The sequence below is a fragment of the Delphinapterus leucas genome, chromosome 1 (assembly GCF_059928025.1).
Source record: "Delphinapterus leucas isolate spDelLeu-1000000601 "Yukka" chromosome 1, BTC_Dleu_Yukka2, whole genome shotgun sequence".
Lineage (NCBI taxonomy): Eukaryota > Metazoa > Chordata > Mammalia > Artiodactyla > Monodontidae > Delphinapterus > Delphinapterus leucas.
This window is the reverse complement of record NC_143129.1, coordinates 59,757,891-59,772,663: the sequence shown is the minus strand read 5'-3', so window position 1 is coordinate 59,772,663 and position 14,773 is coordinate 59,757,891.

Here is a 14,773-nt window from a genome sequence, read left to right as displayed (position 1 = left end):
AACTAGACGGCCTTTCCCTAGGAACAGCTGTCCATGCTGAGGGGACAGGGCCAGGGAAGGGCCTAGATGAAGGCCCAGCAACAATAGCTAGCCATTCACCTGGCAGTGAACCATCGTAAGGCTCAAGCCTGCCTTAGCTGATCACCTTCATGTTCCCAGCTCAGGTTTCTGCTCAGAATAATGATATAAGAATGGGCATGTCAGATTTCCAGCAACCACCTTCCTTTTATGAATATTGTGTTATCCAGTCCTTTGTTTAAATTCACTTTCAAGACCCATCTAAAATGTGAAGCCTTACTGACTCCTCGGCAGAAAGAGTTGCCCCCATTTGTGCCCCTAGGATATTTTGTTTGCACTTATAGCATTGTATTTTAGTAGCTTATATGTATAATTCTCCTCTACTAGCCTATCAACTTCAGCTTTGTATTCCCAGCGAATTCAGCACGTAACACAATTCCTGGCCTATGGTAAGTGCTTGTTAAATTTTTCTTGGCAAACAAATAAAGCAATTGATCTCATTTTTATCTTAATTATTTGCTTAAACTCTGTCCCACTAAAATTTAAGCTCCATGCAAAAGAGGACTATGTTCTCAGTGGGCATTCCATAATTTTTTATGAAAGAATGGATGAATAAATGAATATAAAGAATTTGATGAATATTTATTGAACATTTATTACATATAGGCCTGGACTAGGCAAGGAGGAGATAAAGACGTATATAAAACATTGCTTCTACATTCAGAAAGTTTATGGAATAATTGAAGAATTAGAAAAATACATAGAAAGATAAGTAATATTACCAAGGTGCACATGCTTAATGAGTAAAGCAGAGAATCAACGTAGGAACTGAAGCAAGAGCAAGTGCTTAGCGCCAGCCATGCTGAGGGAGGAAAAGTTAGGCCTGAAGAGAAAAGTATGGTTTGGTCAGTCAAAGTGTAATTAAAGTCATGAGCCCAGAAAATAAATAAGTAAAAAATGCTTACATCAAGTTCAGATGTCTATTTGATAGGGGTAAAAGAGTTCATTCAGTAAAAATTCATTTGGGGGCCATATTGTAAAGAGCCTTGACTCTACTTTGAAAAATAACCTACAAGCAGTTGGAAATAATGAAGCCATTAAGTGGGGATAAATATATTGAAAGTGGTGTTTTGAAGATTACGTTTTCAGCAGATTAATCTTTGAGAAGAGCTGGGAGATTAGGAGCAAAGAGACTAATTAGGAAAAGGTTATAGCAGTCCAAGCATAATTGATGAGATTCTAGATTAGGGTGCAGACCAGGAAAGTAAAGGAGTATGCTGAAAAACAAAACAAAACCACAAAAGAATCTACAGGATTAAGTTGCTCTCTGTAAAAGAATCTTCATGATCCTTGAGGGCATGACCCATGTCTGTCTTATTCATCACTGTCTTTCCCAGTGCTTGGCACAGAGGCCAATAAGTTGATTAAGTAAAAATGAGGGAACATGAGGATGAGTGACTCCAATGATGGCTTCACGTATACCAGCATGACAGAATTAGAGGTGGACAGTGGATGGTTTAATTTTGGATGTGTTAAGTGAGCGTGGGATGAAAATACATTCAAGTAAGCATATCTAGCCAGTGACTGAAAATTCAGGCTAAGGCACAAGAGAAAATTCAGCACGTAACAGAAATAAAACTTTCAGGTTCCTGAGCTCTGTCTCCAGAGATATTGAATCTATGGTTCTGGGCTAGGACCTATGAATATGCATTCTTATCATCACCCAGGTGAACCTGATGCAGGTAACCTTTTGAGAAATACTGTGATTAGTATTGTAGGGAGTATAGGAGAAATAGGTAAAATAGCCTCTTCCTTCCAGTTATCTTATTCAGGGGACAGAAAGTGATATGACCCCAGCTGAGAAGTCTCCTAGGAAAAAATTATCAATGCTTATTTGGAATCTCTTTGGAACCTATCTTCAGTAAAATCTGAATTCACAAAAGGAAGCTGAGGGAATGTGATGCAATAGAATTTCCCTTTTATACCAGATAAATGTATAAAGACTATTCTGAAAGTACACAGTCCTTTTTAGTTTCTAATGGCAAGATCTTCTGGGAAAGCAGAAGAGAAAAGAGGAAGAATGGCAAAACACACACACACCCACACACACACACACACACACACACACACAGGAAGTTAGCCAATTCAGGAGAAGTAGCTAACAGGAGAAGAGAAGAGAACATTACTGAAAAATAAAAGTAAAAGTGAAATAAAAACTAAGCCCTAATAATTCCAAAGTCTTCTACAAAAACACTTCTGAAGTAAAGTCTCATGTAGTTAAGGATGGATTGGAATTACCAAGAGGATTGAACTTCCCAGACCTATTTCTAAGGTGTCTTATCTAAATACAATATTTTAGGGAAATATGGCCAGTGGTTTCCATCTTCAACTAACCCTGCCCTTTGGTAACCAATCTCCCAAAAAGATCCTCCCTAAAACAGCTAAATTGAGAAGAAAAAGGAGAAAAATATTTTCTGTCCATGTGAATGGAAGGAAAGAAATAGAAGAGTTTATGAAATGCAATAACATAGTAATGCATCCAGCAGAAAACAATCTATAATCCACTGGTAAAATTAAAAGCTCCAATTTATACATCAAAACCAGAGGTAGATTGTTACCTGTGGAGAGCTAATTTCTTATAATTTGAGGACAACTCTTTTCTGAAAATGTCTACCATGCTGTTTTCAGTGCTGGAATTGCATCATTAGCTTTTATGCCCTTCTAGTCTTTCTGTATAAAATTACAAGCACTTTTTAGAGAAGGTAAACTAACAGCATTAATACCTTAGTAAGTCAGTCATCCTACTAAAAGAAGTTAATTTCCTTTTGCAACCCACTGCTAGCAATTTTAGTCAAAGTACTTGTAAAATACGGCCTAAGCCAATCAGAAGTAATGTAACAATGAAGAATTATAGGTAGAGCTGTATGAATGTGAATGCAAGTTACTGAATAGGTTTAGTCAGCTGAAAAGAAACAAAGCAAGATTGGGAAAAGCCAACATTGACTAGAAAAACATAAACTTGTTTTATGTGTGGTGAATGTGTACAGATTTTATGAATATATGGGTAGTTTTAGATCCACTTAAAGATCATAAACCAAAATGAGGTCTAATGCATTCTGCAAAAACAGAACAATTGATGTCATCATGAGGTGGAGACCAGGTAATATTAAAGAGCCAAAGAAAAAACACCTCACACTGAAACTGAAGCATATAACATTGCAGGTCATTTGCCCCTGGGATTTGACCATCCATGCATGTAGTGTCACATACCTAAGAGATCTGGGAACGTATGTATAGCTAGAATCAAGAAAGGTTTAAAACAGTACCTTATCCACTGTAATTTGTATCAAGTCTCTTCCTAGATCATGAGTGATATTTCTTTCTGCCTAGTACCCTGAGTATACTAGGATGTATTTGCTGGCAAATCATACTATGATATCTCCTCCAATACCCACTCCTATCACCCATTGAATTCTGTAAGAAACTGGGAATGCTAAAGTAGCACTGAATTATGAATTTGTGTAAACAGCCTAGAATGAAGGATGAAGAGTATTTGGATATAATAATTAGATTTATATCAGGTTGGAAGAGAAGTTAGTTTGGGAGTCTATTCTTAACCTTTGAAGGTGATGTCAAGTAAAACAAAATATTCCATCTGCCAATATGTTTCCTCTTTTTCCTGAGTTCCTACGGTAATTCTTATATTCTAAATGTGAATACTCAGATATAGCAGGTATTTCTTTTCTCAACACTCATTGAGTCCTCCCACACAGAGCCCTGGGCATCTTCCATTAAACCAGTTCATCAACTGCATTTGCACTTATCAATTTATTGTGAAATAGTAGAAACTGGTATTACCTCATCTTCAGTTTAGAAAAATTAGGTCAAAGCAGTAAAGCTGCTGGCCAAAATCCCAGCACTCCACCCTATGTTGCACAGCTGAGGTTTGCTACATCTGGGTGATCTCTGATGATAGTTGAACTGATACAAGAGCATGTAATGGTTTTGAGTCAGTTAAACCCAAATCATAAATTAAAATTGAGTATCATATACCATTCTTCATTCTTCCTTTGCTGTGTAATACTACGTAACTCTCAAATGTTTGGTTGGTACCAGGATGTAACCAATGTTGATAATACCTCTGAAGAAGTTACAAGCTGAATTCCATGCTGAAAATCTAATTGAGTACTGGTATCCACTGCAGGACCAATAGCAGTGTATGATTTTTCTATTGCTGCCAAAACAAATTACCACAAATTTAGGAGTTTATAGTAACAGAATTTAGGCTCACTGGTTTCCCTGCCTGCATCTCAGAAGACTGAAATCAAGGTGTCAGCAGGCCTACTTTACTTCCTGGAGACTCTAGGGAATATTCTGCCTCCAGGCTCACTCAGGTTGTTGGCAGAATTGAATTCTGTGTGGTCATAGGACTGATGTTGGTTTTTCTTTACTAAGAAAAGTCTCAGCTTCTAGACGTCACCTGCATTCCTTTGCTCACAGCCCCCTTCCTCCATCACCAGCCCCAGTAGGTGGGTCAAGACCGTCTTACACTGTATCTCTCTGACTGAATCTTCTGCCTTCCTCCTCTACTTTTTAAGGGCCTGTGTGATCACATTGAACCAACCTAAATTAACCTCCCTATCTTTTTTTTGGAGGGGGGGGTGCACGCTGGGAGGCTTGTGGGATCTCAGTTCCCCAACCAGATATCAAACTGGGGCCCTTGGCAGTGAAAGCATGGAGTCCTAACCACTGGACAGGCAGGGAATTCCCAACCTCCCTAGCTTAAAGTCAACAAATTCCAGTTGCAAAATCTCTTTTACCTTGTACCATTAACAATTGACAGGTTTCAGGGATTAGGACATGGACATCTTTCCTGGGGCTTTAATCTGCCTACTACATAATCCATAATCTACTGATAAAATTAAAAGGGCACATTAATGTAGTACCTTAATAGTAGGGGAAACTGTTGGCAGGGAGGAGAGATATGGAAGCTGTATGTACTCTCTGCTGAATATGTCTGTAAACCTAAAACTGCTCTAAATAATGAGGTCTAATAATTTTTGAAAACACATGGAAATAAAAATAAATTTCCAGAGGTTTGAGTATTAGATACGGGATAATTGAAGGGCAAAAAGAGACAAAGAAATGTTAGAAGAAAACTTCCCAGACCAGAATAAAAACTTTACAGTGAGATCCAATGACCCAAAAAGTGCCAAGCAAAAATATGAAAAAAATGTTTTTGCCAATGAGATTTCAGATCATCAGAGATAAAAAGGAAATACTAAATTATTTTCAATATAGAGGAAGATAACTATTACTTAAGAATAATGAGAATCAGGGACTTCCCTGGAGGTCCAGTAGTTAAGACTCTGCACTTCCATTGCAGGGGGCACAGTTTCACTCCCAGGCAAGATCCCACATGCCGCACGATGTGGCCAAAAATTTAAAAATACAGAATTAAAAAAAAAGAATAATGAGAATCAGATTGACACTGCATGTTGTTATGGTCTGAATGCCTGTGTCCCCACCCACAAATTCATATGTTGAAATCCTAACCTCCAGTGTGACAGTATTAAGAGGTGGGGCCTTTGGACCCCATGGTCCAAAGTATTAACAGGTGGGGCCTTTGGACCTCATGATCATGAGGTCATGAGGGTGGAGCCTGCATGAATGGGTTTAGTGCTAGGGGCTAATTAGATTAGGGATAGGGGCTTCCCTGGTGGCTCAGTGGTTAAGAACCTGCCTGCCAATGCAGGGGACGTGGGTTCGAGCCCTGGTCCAGGAAGATACCACATGCCGCAGAGCAACTAAGCCTGGGCACCACAACTACTGAGCCTGCACTCTAGAGCCCGCGAGCCACAATTACTGAGCCCAGGTGCCACAACTACTGAAGCCCGCACGCTTAGAGCCCGTGCTCCACAACAAGAAGAAGCCACCACAATGAGAAGCCCACGCACCGCAACAAAGAGTAGCCCCCGCTCGCTGCAACTAGAGAAGGCCCGTGCGCAGCAACGAAGACCCAACACAGCCAAAAATAAAAACAAATAAAAACAAAAAAAGAAGAAGAGATAGAGGAGCTTGCTGCCTCTCTCTCTCCCTGCTCTCTGCCACGTGAAAATACAAGGAGAAGACAACCATCTACAAACCAGGAACTGGGCTCCTATCAAACACCAAATCTGCCAGCTCCTTGATCTTGGATTCCCAGTCTGCAGAAATGTGAAAAATAGATGTTTGTTGTTTAAACCATCCTTCGATGGAAATTTGTTATGGCAGCCCAAACTAAGACAGATGTCTTATAAGCTACACGCTAATAGAAAACTATGCCTTCAAAGTTCTGAAAGAAGTCTATGTTGAGCCTAAAGTTTTTAAACCAGTTAAATTATCAGTCAAGTGTGAGGGCAAAATAAAAATATTTTCACACATCAAAGTACATGAAATGCTTACCACGTATTGTAGATACTGATGGTGCCCAACCCAGATTCTGTTTACCTGGCACCCAGCTGCTGAGTGTTGGCTGCTAATGGCTGACAGCTGCCTTCTCTGGAGGATTGCCATTGTGGATACTGGAGCTGGGAGCAAGGGCTCTGGAAAATTGTTCTTCTGTGTATTGGAATGTTAACCTTACTAACCTGCTCCTATCCCTCTACCACCCCTCCCACACTGGCAGTCAATGGCCAATGATTGACACGAGGGTAAATGAAAATCCATTCTCCTTGGGACCAACTTTGCAGTGTAGTTGGTGCTCCCAGGATCCCTGGAGGACTAGACTGAAAGTAGTCTCCAGTTGAGACCTCAGTCTTGCCTAGTTTTCTTCCCCTACCCTATCCTGCTTCCTTCACTCCTGTTCTTCTGAGAGCAAACCCTCATTAAATCACTTTCATAAGAATTCCCATCTCAGGCTCTGCTTCTAGGGAACACAATCTCATGCTCTACACATTCTGGAAAAAAAAAAAAAAGATTGCTTAAGAATAAACTCCAATTTACACACTCAAGGAACTTCTTCTGAACAGTATGGAGTAATGTGAACCAAATTTGTCCTTCCACATGAAACAACTAAAAAGGGCACGCTAAATGAACCAATGCTTTTAGATATTAGATATCAGGTAGTACAGAACAGTGATCCCTGAGAAAGGGGAAGAAAGTGAGGTGAGCCCTACAACTGCCCCAGCTTACTGCCTGAAGAACAGCTCCAGGCCACACTACAGGGAGGGGGACCCAGGTCTCAGATAACGAAAGAGAAGTGGGAGTCTGAGAAGTGGCTGAGAATCCAGTGGCTAGCGTTTTCAGGGCAGAGTTGCAGAGAGGAAAGGGCTGTACAAAGAGAGAGCTCCAACAATCTGAAGAGTTTCTTCCTCAAGTCTTCAGCTCAATACTGATTAGGACAAGCATGTGAGGAAACTGCCTGAGGATAGTTAGGGAAAGAACCACCCAAAGTAGCAGGGGGACCACTCCCAAAGCTCACACAGAACGAGGAAGAGTCATTGAAATGTGAAAGTTTATTGCAGCAACTAGTGCAAATTACCCTAGCTAATAATTCACAAAAATTTCAATATGCTTTTCAAATTCTTAGCAAGCACTGGAAAAAAAAGGAAGATATATAAATATTAGACAGAGACAGTGCTAATATTATTCAATAAATCATGCTGGGGAAATTGTTTAGAAGGATTATAAATGAAGTCCTTCACACCATGCAAAATATATATATATATATTCAACATAAATTGAAGTTTAAATATAAAATAATTATCAAATAATAGCTAATATTTTTGATATATCACTACTGAGCCTAATATAACCTTTTTCATAACTTGTGATATCAGTGTACTGTGACATTTAGGTCATAGTGAATGGGGTTCAGGCTTTAGAGCAAGACTGCCTGTATTTGCATCATTCCCCACCTTCATCTCTCACCCTTTTTTAGTATTTAAACCTGAGATCACATCCTTTATCCTTTTTCTTTTTTTTACAGTGTAATTTATTTTTGACATCTTTATTGGAGTATAATTGCTTTACAATGGTATGTTAGTTTCTGTTTTATAACAAAGTGAATCAGCTATACATATACATATATCACCATATCTCCTCCCTCTTGCATCTCCTTCCCACCCTCCCTATCCCACCCCTCTAGGTGGTCACAGAGCACAAAGCTGATCTCCCTGTGCTATGTGGTGGCTTCCCACTAGGTATCTATTTTACATTTGGTAGTATATATATGTCTATGCAACTCTCTCACTTTGTCTCAGCCTACCCTTCTCCCTCCCTGTTTCCTCAAGTCCATTCTCTATGTCTACATCTTTATTCCTGTCCTGCCCCTAGGTTCTTCATAACCATTTTTTTGTCTTTAGATTCTATATATATGTGTTAGCATACAGTATTTGTGCTTCTCTTTCTGACTTACTTCACTCTGTATGACAGACTCTAGGTCCACCCACCTCACTACAAATAACTCAATTTTGTTTCTTTTTATGGCTGAGTAACATTCCATTGTATATATGTGCCACATCTTTATCCATTCATCTGTCGATGGACACTTAGGCTGCTTCCATGTCCTGGCTATTGTAAATAGAGCTGCAGTGAACATTGTGGTACATGACTCTTTTTGAATTATGGTTTTCTCAGGGTATATGCCCAGTAGTGGGATTGATGGGTTGTATGGTAGTTCTACTTTTAGTTTTTTAAGGAACCTCCATACTGTTCTCCATAGTGGCTGTATCAATTTATATTCCCATCAACAGTTCAGAAAGGTTCCCTTTTCTCCACACCCTCTCCAGCATTTATTGTTTCTAGATTTTTTGATGATGGCCATTCTGACCAGTGTGAGATGATATCTCATTGTAGTTTTGATTTGCATTTCTCTAATGATTAGTGATGTTGAGCATTCTTTCATGTGTTTGTTGGCAATCTGTATATCTTCTTTGGAGAAGTGTCTATTTAGGTCTTCTGCCCATTTTTGGATTGGGTTATTTGTTTTTTTGATATTGAGCTACATGAGCTGCTTGTAAATTTTGGAGATTAATCCTTTGTCAGTTGCTTCATTTGCAAATATTTTCTCCCATTCTGAGGGTTTTCTTTTCGTCTTGTTTATGGTTTCCTTTGCTGTGCAAAAGCTTTGAAGTTTCATTAGGTCCCATTTGTTTATTTTTGTTTTTATTTCCATTTCTCTAGGAGGTGGGTCAAAAAGGATCTTGTGTGATTTATGTCAGAGTGTTCTGTCTACGTTTGCCTCTGAGAGTTTGATAGTTTCTGGCCTTACATTTAGGTCTTTAATCCATTTAGAGTTTATTTTTGTGTATGGTGTTAGGGAGTGTTCTAATTTCATTCTTTTACATGTAGCTGTCCAGTTTTCCCGGCACCACTTATTGAAGAGGCTATCTTTTCTCCATTGTATATTCTTGCCTCCTTTGTCATAAATTAGGTGACCATATGTGTGTGGGTTTATCTCTGGGCTTTCTATCCTGTTCCATTGATCTATATTTCTGTTTTTGTGCCAGTACCATACTGTCTTGATTACTGTAGCTTTGTGGTCTATTTTGAAGTCAGGGAGCCTGATTCCTCCAATTCCAATTTTCTTTCTCAAGATTGCTTTGGCTATTCGGGGTCTTTTGTCTTTCCATACGAATTGTAAAATTTTTTGTTCTAATTCTGTGAAGAATGCCATTGGAAGTTTGATAGGGATTGCATTGAATCTGTAGATTGCTTTTGGTAGTATAGTCATTTTCACAATGTTGATTCTTCCAATCCAAGGACATGGTATATTTCTCCATCTGTTTATGTCATCTTTGATTTCTTTCATGAGTGTTTTATAGTTTTCTGAGTACAAGTTTTTTAACTCCTTAGGTAGGTTTATTCCTAGGTATTTTATTCTTTTTGTTGTAATGGTGAATGGTATTGTTTCCTTAATTTCTCTCTCTGATCTTTCATTGTTGGTGTATAGGAATGCCAGAGATTTCTGTGCATTAATTTTGTATCCTGCTACTTTACCAAATTAATTGATTAGCTTAAGTAGTTTTCTGGTAGCGTGTTTAGGATTCTCTATGTATAGTATCATGTCGTGTGCAAACAGTGACAGTTTTACTTCTTCTTTTCTGATTTGGATTCCTTTTATTTCTTTTTCTTCTGTGATTGCTGTGGCTAAAACTTCCAAAACTATGTTGAATAATTGTGGTGAGAGTGGGCAACCTTGTCTTTTTCCTGATCTTAGTGGAAATGGTTTCGGTTTTTCACCACTGAGAACGATGTTGGCTGTGGGTTTGTTATATATGGCCTTTATTATGTTGAGGTAAGTTCTTAAAATGGGTGTTGAATTTTGTCAAAAGCTTTTCCTGCATCTATTAAGATGATCATATGATTTTTATCCTTCAGTTTGTTAATATACATCCTTTTTTCTTATCTCTTTCATTTACCAATCTATGTACCTTTTCAATCTGAGTTATTTTATTTTTCCTTAATTCTGGAAAATTGATCATTGCATATTTCATCACATACTTCCTCCTTTTTCTTTCCTTCTAAGATTTCGATTAATTGAAATTTCAGTTAAGTACTTTATTTCTATCCTCTCTACCTCTTACATATATATATATGTATATAATTTTATACTTATATTCTCTCTGTTTATTTTTTACCTTCTAGTAGAGTTTCTCTATCTTATTTCACTAATGTGTTTTATGGCTGCATCCATCTGCTATTATCCTATCAATTATTATACTTTTCCTACCAAATATTTTCACTTGGTTCTTTTTTTATAACTTTTGGTTCCTGAGACAGATATGATTAGTAAATAACATCCAATCATAAATTAGTTACTCATTTGTAGGAGGTTCAGTGGGTCAGTCTTTCTCTATTCTTCAGTAATTATATACATTCATTCAGCAAGCATTTGTCGGACACTTACCATGTATCAACCACTGTACTGAGTTCTGGAGATAGAGTACTTACACAAGGTTCCTTCCTCATGTGTTTTATGTGTGAGTAAAAAAATAAGTTAACATTTAAATCAGATAAGTTCTGTGAAACAAAGTTGACTGATGGAAATGCTATTTTTCTTAAGTTGGTCAAAACCATCTCTGAGACTAATGTTTGGGCAGAGATCTGAAATAAAAGAGGAAGTGGGCCAAGGGAACAGCAGGGGAGGATCATTCTAGGCAGGGATTATCAGAGCATGTGTAAAGGCCCTGAGCAGGGGAAATGCTTAGTATTTGAAACTCAAAAGCCAGCATGCTGGAGCAGCATGTTAGGGGGAGAGAGAAAGTAAGAGAAAGAGAGAGAAGAAATGAGGTCAGAAAGGTAATATTAGAAGCTAAATTATATTCCTCCCCGCTCCAATTTGTATGTTGAAGCCCTAATCCCTCATCCCTCAAAATATGACATTTGGAGATAGGGTCTTTAAAGAGATTATTAAGTTAAAATGAGGCCATTAGGGTGGGCCCTAATCCAATATGACTGGTGTCCTTATAAGAAGAGAAAATGCGGACATACAGAGATACCAGGGGCATGTACATTGGAAAGACCACATGAGGACACAACAAGAAGGCAGCCATCTACAAGCCAAAGAGGGAGGCCTCAAGAGAAACCAACCCTGCTGATGCCTTGATCACAGGCTTCTAGCCTCCAGAACTGTGAGACAATAAATGTATGTCTTTTAAGACACCCAGTCTGTGGTATTTTGTTATAGCAGCCCTAGTGAACTAATAGGTGGTCAGGAGCCATTTTTAATAGTAAACTGTTAAAATTTGAATAGAGATTTTATTCATAGAAACTGTGCAAAATTATATGTTCCATTTGTTTTAATGGTACTTAGTGGGACTTTCCAGAGAATGATATTGTATTAAGACTCACAGTTTATTTCCATTTTTTTCCCATGAGAAAAGAATGCATAATCAATGATGTGGTGGGAATTCCCTGGTGGTCCAGTGCTTAGGACTCCACGTTTTCACTGCCGAGGGCATGGGTTCAGTCCCTGGTCAGGGAACTAAGATCCCGTAAGCGGGTGACATGTGTGGATCTGTGCCCTTTCTCCTTTTCAGTCCATGAGACTGGGTCCATGGGAGAGAGAGCCAAAACTCAAAATTCCAGCAAATTTAACACATAATCCAGACTTAAATCAATGAATCACATTATTAGTGCCTCCCCCACCCTTCCCAGCAGAGTTATTGGTTCAGGAATGGACAAATTACTCAAGAAAGAGGAGCTTTTCCTAGGACGTGTAAGAAGGAGAGCTTGCTCCTTTCTCTTTGGATCTGAAGCCAAAGAAGTCATAGCTGTTGCCACCATGTTGGTACCATCTTGCTACCATGTGGAACCCAAGAATGAGATCAACATAGACGAAAGCAAAATTAATAAATGGAGAGAAATGAAATTCTAACCAGTCGTTTCAGCCCTGAATCGTGCCATACCTAATATCAGCACTAACCCAAAGTATTTAGTTACACAGGCAATAAATTTCTTACTGTTCTTATTGCACTTAACATTGTAATCGTCAGTACCTTTCAACTAGACTGTCAGATTCTTTTTTTTTTTAATTTCTGCATCTCTTTTGTTTCCTGAAAGCACATTCCCAGAAAGTATAAGTGAATATAAATGTATATACATCTTTATTATATTTTGCCAGGTTACCACTTTTTAATACTGTACTCTGAAGGGGAGAAGTCACCATAAAGTAGGCAACCTTAGACAATCAGAGAAAACATGATATAAAAGAGACAACACTTCTCATGACAAGAGAGAATAACTCGATCCCCTCCTCTGTTCTACTACCCACTAGCTGTTTGAACATGGGAAGGCCATTTAAATTTTCTGGTTCTCTATTGATTCATATGTAAAATTATAGGAACTCTCTGTCAACAAAGCTCCAGAAAAATATTTATAATTTATGACATAAAAATAACAGTTTTAGTTTGACCAATCATCCATTCTGATTGCTTAGAGTGATGAAGAAACAAAAATTTTTTTAAATCAATTTCTCATCAGTGGTTTTGGCAATGTGGTATCATAATTAGTGACTTCGGTAAATTAAGTATACTAACAATGGTCATAGCATATTACAACTCGGAGAGTAAATTTGAAATAAAACACTGAGTGAAATAAATAATGATTGGGACTTCCCTGGTTGTGCAGTGGTTAAGAATCCGCCTGCCAATGTAGGGGACACCGGTTCAATCCCTGGTCCAGGAAGATCCCACATGCTGCAGAGCAGCTAAGCCCATGTGCCACAACTAATGAAGCTTGTGTGCCACACCTACTGAAGCCCGCATGCCTAGAGCCTGTGCTCCACAACAAGAGAAGCCACCACAATGAGAAGCCTGCGCACCACAATGAAGAGTAGCCCCTGATTGCCACAGCTAGAGAAAGCCTGCACACAGCAATGAAGACCCAATGCAGCCAAAAAAATTAATTAATTAAAAAAAATAATGCTTGGGACAGCACTGGCTTTAATGAGACAAAAGCCCATTGATCTTCCCCATTTCCATCTCTCTCCAGATCCATGAAAAGTTTGAATTACTCTGACTCAGATGTTTATGATAGAGATCAGAATTTATAAACTTTCCTACACAAAATAAATGGTAATTTAAAACTTGGATCTCTTGGACATGGATAAAATTTTGTATACATTATGTATTTAAAATTTAGACTGTCAGATTCTTGATTGCAATGACTATGTCTTTTCTGGTCTATTCCCAGCATCTGGCAAAGTGTGTGGTATATAGAGGACAAGGTTCATATATTTTTTACTAAATAGATATTGAATTAAGATGCTCCCATATTTTCAAGATACCTTAAAGACTTATCCAACTTCCTTTGTGATTTTGAGTTTTTACAATATCATGAAGATATTTTCTAGTCTAGCGTGAATGCATGACTCAGAGAACTAATATCCTCTTAGTATCGTGATTCCGTATTTTTGGTGGGTGATATATTTGATACACTTCCAAACACCCCCATAGCAACTGAAGTTTCAAATATACACTCAAAAGTCATATTTTCATCCTTGTCAGTTTATCTACTATATATCATCTCAGATCAGAAGCCCCAGTTGCTATCTGTTTTGGAAGTCCTTGTTTGCCTTCCTCCTACTTGGGAAGGAATACAGTCTCCAGACTGATGTTACTCATTTGTTCATTCATCCATTTGTTCATTCTTTCATTCATGTGTTCAGTCAATGTATCATCAGTCTACTGCTGCATAACAAATACCCACAAACTTAGAGGCTTAAAACAATACCACTAACAGTCACTTGAGTCCATAACTTTACAAGCTGACAATTTCTACTGAGCTCCACTGGGAAGTTCTTCAGGTCTCACTTGGACTCCCTCCTGTGTCTGCTGGATTGGCTGGAGGCTAGATGGTATATGATGACCTCAGCTGGAACAGCAGCAATCTACTCTACTCTATGTGGTGTCTCATTATTTTATCCTGAGTATTAACTCAAGGTTAACCATAAAACGTAAAACCCTATGTTTGGGATGTCACAGAGTAGGCAATACCAAGAGAAATCATTGATGAGACTGGAATAAAAATCAAATCTGGATTTAGTGAAGTTGAGACTGTATTCGAAAGGATTATTGCAAGTGAGGGAAATGAACTATTGCAAATTGAGGAGGGAGGTTATTGCCACAGGGAGTGTAAGGAACGGCACCAAAAACGGAGGAGAGCTTAAGCAAGCTTTATTTGGGAACGCTCCCGGGCGAGGTTCACTGGTCCGAGAGAAAGGGGCCAGAGAAGTCGCGCCCGGGTGTGGGCGTGAACAAAATTTATAGGG